Below are 6,000 nucleotides of genomic sequence, written 5' to 3'. Positions count from 1 at the left end.
GACATCACAATTAAGGATCGACCTGGCAAGGAGAACCCTGTAGCCGACTTCCTCTCAAGAATACCCAAATCAATCGAAGCAGCAGCCGTGGAAGATCAATTTCCTGACGAACATCTGTTTGCCATTGCCATTCGAACACCCTGGTATGCTGACGTCGCCAATACCTTGCAGTGGGTAAGTTACCAAAACACCTAACCCCTCAGGAACGAAAGTAAATTGTTCAAAAAAGCACACGATTTTCGTGGATTGGAGACAATTTATTCCATACAGGGGCAGACATGCAAATCAGAAGGTGTATTCGAGAGGATGAGATCCTAGACATCTTAAAGGCTTTTCATAGTGGACCATGCGGGGGGCACTTTGCCAACAAGAGAACAGCACATAAAATACTACAGGCAGGGTACTATCGGCCTACAATCTTTAAGGACGCGAAAAAGTTTGTGCAGGCCTGTGATAGCTGCCAGCGAGCAGGAAAACCTGGTCAAGCTGATGAAATGCCTCTGAGACCACAAGTGGTTATTGAGCCATTTGAACGATGGGCTCTCGATTTCGTCGGGCCCATTAATCCACCATCAAACCAAAGGACATACATCCTGGTAGCAACAGACTATGTTACTAAATGGGTTGAGGCTGAATCATTAGCTACGGCTACAGAAGATTCGGTAATACAATTTTTGTTCCATTTGTTTGTACGTTATGGACTTCCGAGAGAAGTAATTACAGATGGTGGACCACAATTTGTTGGAAACAAACTAGCTGCAACATTTAACAATTATCATATCCAACATAAGATTACTACCCCCTACCATCCGCAGGCAAATGGACAAGTAGAAAACAGTAACATGATAATTGAGTCAATCTTAACAAAGACCATCGCATCACACAGGCGTGATTGGGCTGCTCGGCTACCTGAAGCACCGTGGGCTTATAGAACCACATGGAGAAATACGACAGGCTATTCATCTTATCAATTGGTGTTTGGGAAACAACCAATCTTTCCTATCGAATTCGAGATCCAAACACTACGAACTGCACAAGAGGTTGGCCTAGATCTAAATGAGGCACAGATCAATCGACTACGACAAATCAACGAATTGGATGAGATTAGGCTCTCTGCATTACAAAACACAACATTAATCCAACAGCAGTGAGCTAAGTGGCACGATGCACTTATAAAGAATAAAGTCTTCCATGAAGGAGACTGGGCTCTGTTATACGATTCTCGGTTCCAGGACTTCCCGGGGAAACTCCAGACTTGCTGGCTAGGACCATATGAGATCGAGAAGGTGCACGACAATGGGACCCTCACTCTGATCATGATTGACGGTTCTGGACATACGTTCAAAGTAAATGGCCACCGAGTGCGTCTCTATCGAAGACCTCTTACTCAGGAATCCTTTTGTCAACAGCTTCAGCAAGATACTGATTTGGAGATCCTAGCAGAGGAAGTGAAATCTTCCTCACCCATAACTTAAGCAATTTTTTTTTCATAATTTGTACATAACATCCTGTATATATGTTCTTTTCATCTTTGTTTTGTAGTATTTTGGTTACCTTATTTTGCACAGCACTGGTTTGATTTTGTTGTTCCTTTTCAAAAGGAACAGCACTCGTTTGATTTTGCTCTTCCTTTTTAAAAGGAACAACACTCGTTTGATTTTGCTGTTCCTTTTTAAAAGGAACAGCACTCGTTTGATTTTGCTGTTCCTTTTTAAAAGGAACAACACTCGTGTGATTCTGCTGTTCCTTTTCAAAAGGAACAGCACTTTTGGTGTTTTGTTGTTCCTTTGCAAAAAGGAACAGCACTTGTTATTTTGCTGTTCCTTTGCGAAAAGGAACAACACTTTTTATTTTGTTGTTCCTTTGCGAAAAGGAACAGCACTTTTGCGTTTTGGAATTTTTGTTGTTCCTTTGCGAAAAGGAACAGCACGTTTGTGTTTTGGAATTTTTGCTGTTCCTTTGCGAAAAGGAACAGCACTTTGGCGTTTTGGAATTTTTGTTGTTCCTTTGCGAAAAGGAACAACACTTTTTGTTCTGCTATTCCTTTGCGAAAAGGAACAACACTTTTTGGCTTTGTTGTTCCTTTGCGAAAAGGAACAGCCCGTGTGGATTTTTGCTGTTCCTTTGCGAAAAGGAACAGCCCGTGTGGATTTTTGTTGTTCCTTTGCGAAAAGGAACAACCCGTGTGGATTTTTGCTGTTCCTTTGCGAAAAGGAACAACACTCTTTGTGCTTTGCTGTTCCTTTGCGAAAAGGAACAACACTCACATATTTCTTTTTTTAGATGAAGAATTTGGTTAATTCCGCTATTTTCCGCAAGACGAGTCATCCACATGCTTAGTGCAGAGAAGACACCATCAGAACCTTTCTGCTTCTATTTGGACGTTTTGCGATTATACTCTCCTAAATCCTTCAGATATAGCGATGACATTATGCAATGAACATAAAAGCATGATATACCGAAACCTGCATATCATAAATCACTATTATTTTAACAGTCAGTATATATAAGAAGTCAAGAGGAAGGACATTAACTTTCGTCTTTACTGTCATTATCTTGTTCCTGAACCATGGTTTGGAAATTTTTATCATGTCGATCTTCCTAAAAACTTTCTTGATCATTACTGAGGAATATGAGCAAACAATTTATATCTGTCTGTTGCGATTGTAAGACTTCTTCCACCATTCCGCGCTCTTAAGGAGTGCGGAACCACCCTTATGTGTAATTGAACAAAGAAAAAAGAAGTGTGCTGCAAAAGAAGAATAAAAGAAAAAATAAGAGCAAGACATGAAATCGTCAAATGCAAGATAGGGGGTCTCATTCAGAGCCAGCCTACCATGATCATAAGGATGGAAGCGAAGTGGCATTCCCATTACGGTCACAACACCAGGGATATGGTCCAAAGGTAAAATAACAAGCAAACCTTGGAACAGGAGGTCTCATCACGAGCCGGCCTAACCACGTTTCGTGCCTACCTTGTGAATGACATTATGGTTATCCGGTCACCAAGCCAGCATAATGGCCTGCATTTTGACAAAGCACTCTTTAGTAGATACACAAAGGATAATGGTTCCGGAGGGTGAGATAAACAACTTTGCCAAGGTTATGAACACCTGTTGGCAGCAGAGCTCTGTTAATGGCATTGGAGTCGTAATATTTACACCAACAGGTATGATATTAAGTCTTTTTGTCTTTTATATCCTTTGCATGTATCATATGTCACACCCTGATATAATTATCGCATGAGCATTATCACCAATCATGGCAAAGGAATTGACAATGACTACTGGAGACTTGGTACAGTTGATAGACGTCCAACCCTCGGTTCCTCATTAAATCACACTGGCTTATCTTAAAAGCGATCCATTTTTCTGCCTCGGTTTCGGTACTTCATTGTCCTTTTACAACATGGCATAATTTCCACCTGCTGTACTTTATGATTTGACTCCCGACTGGCTGCTGCTCCTCTCTTTGACGGCTGGGGGCAGCCTATCAGATCGCGGGGGGGGGAGGTGACCTCATTACTCCAATGGTTACGTGGCTGCACACCATTCGGGAAAAATAATAACACGATTTAACGGTATGATGATCTCATTCTACGGACTGCCATCCACGATCTTTCTCTTTGCTGCATGCTCTGCAAAAATCCTTCCTAAAAATAGCATCGAGTATCCTCTCTGTTCGGTAAATACCACGGACAGTTGCTGTGTCATTCCCGAGTTCATTCCTGAGAGTAAGCTATGGGCGGGAAAACAATCCGAAGTGAACCACACAAGCTGACCGCGTCTGCTGCTGCCCGCGAAATTCTGGAAAATGTAGGATGGTTGAATTACTTCAACCGCCTGCAAGAATCGAACGAGGCTGTAGCGTTGGAATTCCTGCAAAATCTGCAGGAAAACCACTCTATAGTCGGAGGAAAGCGGATAGAAGTTACGGAGGACATTATTGCAGAAACCTCAGGATTACCAGCTGTTGGACCCAGATGGGAGCTGAAGAAGGAAAGACTGCAAAAAGCAATGGAAATTTTCCAAAGCGAAGGCCAAAGTCTGACAGTCAAAGGGAAAGGAGTTCTGCCGACGACACTGGGGGAACCTTGGACTGAGCTGGCAAAGATAGTGCAGAGCTATATCACCTGCGAAGGGAGAAAAGATGTGGTAAGGGCTCGTCACTTAAAACTTCTAGCTGTTTTGAAGGGAAAATGCTCTGTAAATCTCCCTGCCTTTTTAAATTCATTATTACATGATGCGGCCCGAAGTTTGAAGAAGGCTCAGCACACAGAGACGGTTGTTAGCCACCACGGACTGATTCGGCTAATAATAAGCCACAGTCTTGCCCAACAGCAAGACACCTGGGAGGAATTGGTCGAAACAGTTAAAATGGGACTGGCTTTACCTCGAACCTCCAGCACACTGGAACGTTCAGAAGAACACAAGGAGCCAGTAGCAGAAAAGCATGCTGTTTCAAAACGAAAGCAGTCCTCTAGCACGCCGGAACAATCAGAGAAACGTAAGAAGCCGGCGGTAGAAAAGCATGCTGTTTCGAAACGGAAGCGATCCTCCGATACGCCGGAACGACTAGAGGAACCTAGAGAACCTGTTGGCACTCCCAACCTGCCTGAAAGACCCAAGAAGTCAGCTCGATTGGTTCGAATACGGGGAAGGTTGGAAAAGATTCAGAAAACTGCGGCCCAACCAATTGAAATCGAGGACGAAGCTTCGGAAGACGAAGGTGAATTACCCGAAGGAAATGCTGAGCAACTAGAGGCTAGAACTAACCATCCAGAAGAAGGAATTGAGGAAGAAAACGCACAATCCATGGGGAGCCCATTGCAAGACCATCCAGGAGAAGAGGAATTGGCAACAGTTCTAGCCAATATGGGAGAATACGGCCAAGCCTCCAGTCCAGGAGGCATCCTTGACGGTCCCGCAGAAGAAGAATTACCTAAGGAAGGGCATGCAGAAGAGGCAGGGGAAGAAAACCTGCCTGGCTTTGGTAATGAAGCAGAAGACATCAATTCGGGACAATCTGTCCCCAGGGTGCCGGAAGATGTTCCAGGAGAGGAAGAAGAAGTAAGATTGAAGGCCAAACCCTCTGCCGAGGCTAGGGAAATTGCAAAATTGAGGAAGAAGCACCAGAGGATGCTGGGCACGATAGCCAGACTTTGGCAACAAATCAGAATGTTGAAAGCCAGTTTGAGAATACAGAAAACTGCAAGGCAAAGGAAAAGGACCACGGCAGCAAGAACCCCGAGGGTTAGGGTTCGTTTTGATGGACAAAACCCCATCAGGAGACCTACTGTGGAGGAACAGTCTGCTGTTCCGAATGATAATGAGGAAAAGGGTGTTGTTCCAATAGAAACTGCTGTTCCATCTGGCCCGGAGGAACGAATGGACATTCCAATGGAACAGCAAGAGGCTCCGGTGGTAGGAAGACCGTACCAACCCTTTGTTCGCATCAAAAAGGAGACGGATAGCAAAGAGGTTCAAACGGAATCACCCCCCTCGGGTGTAATTCGGGTCCAAAATTCCAAACAACGCAATAGGAAGGTCCAGGTTAAACTTCCAGCTTCTACGACTGCCTGGAAGAAAGATCCGAAAACCAGAACCTTGCATAAAATAATGAAGGAAGCCCAGCAGGAGGCCGAGCAGTTACGAGAACAGACGGTCCCCAAGGAAAGATATGAGGAGCTCCAACAGCAACTTCGAAACATCAGTCAGTCTGAGAGCCAGGCCTTTGAAGGATTGCAGAAGGAGCAGGAAAAGGTTGCTAAGGTAACTCGTCGACTAGATAGTGTTGTTAAGAAGATGGACACCTTGTGTTCCTTGTATACTGATGTTTTGACTTGTAGAGCCCCTGCTAAAAATTATGCTTTGTTTTTACTTGAACGTTATTTGAGATTAAAAATAAAAGCTGTTAGGGCAGGAGCACCCATCCATATCAACACTGTTAATGATTTTATAGATTGCTGCAAGCACTATGGAGTTAAAGTTCAAAGGTTGT

The sequence above is a fragment of the Pinus tabuliformis genome, chromosome X, assembly GCF_031772625.1.
Source record: "Pinus tabuliformis cultivar Carrire ecotype Pingquan chromosome X, CPIR1, whole genome shotgun sequence".
Classification (NCBI taxonomy): domain Eukaryota; kingdom Viridiplantae; phylum Streptophyta; class Pinopsida; order Pinales; family Pinaceae; genus Pinus; species Pinus tabuliformis.
The sequence above is the reverse complement of the archived record's forward strand: the minus strand, read 5'-3'. Positions refer to the sequence as shown.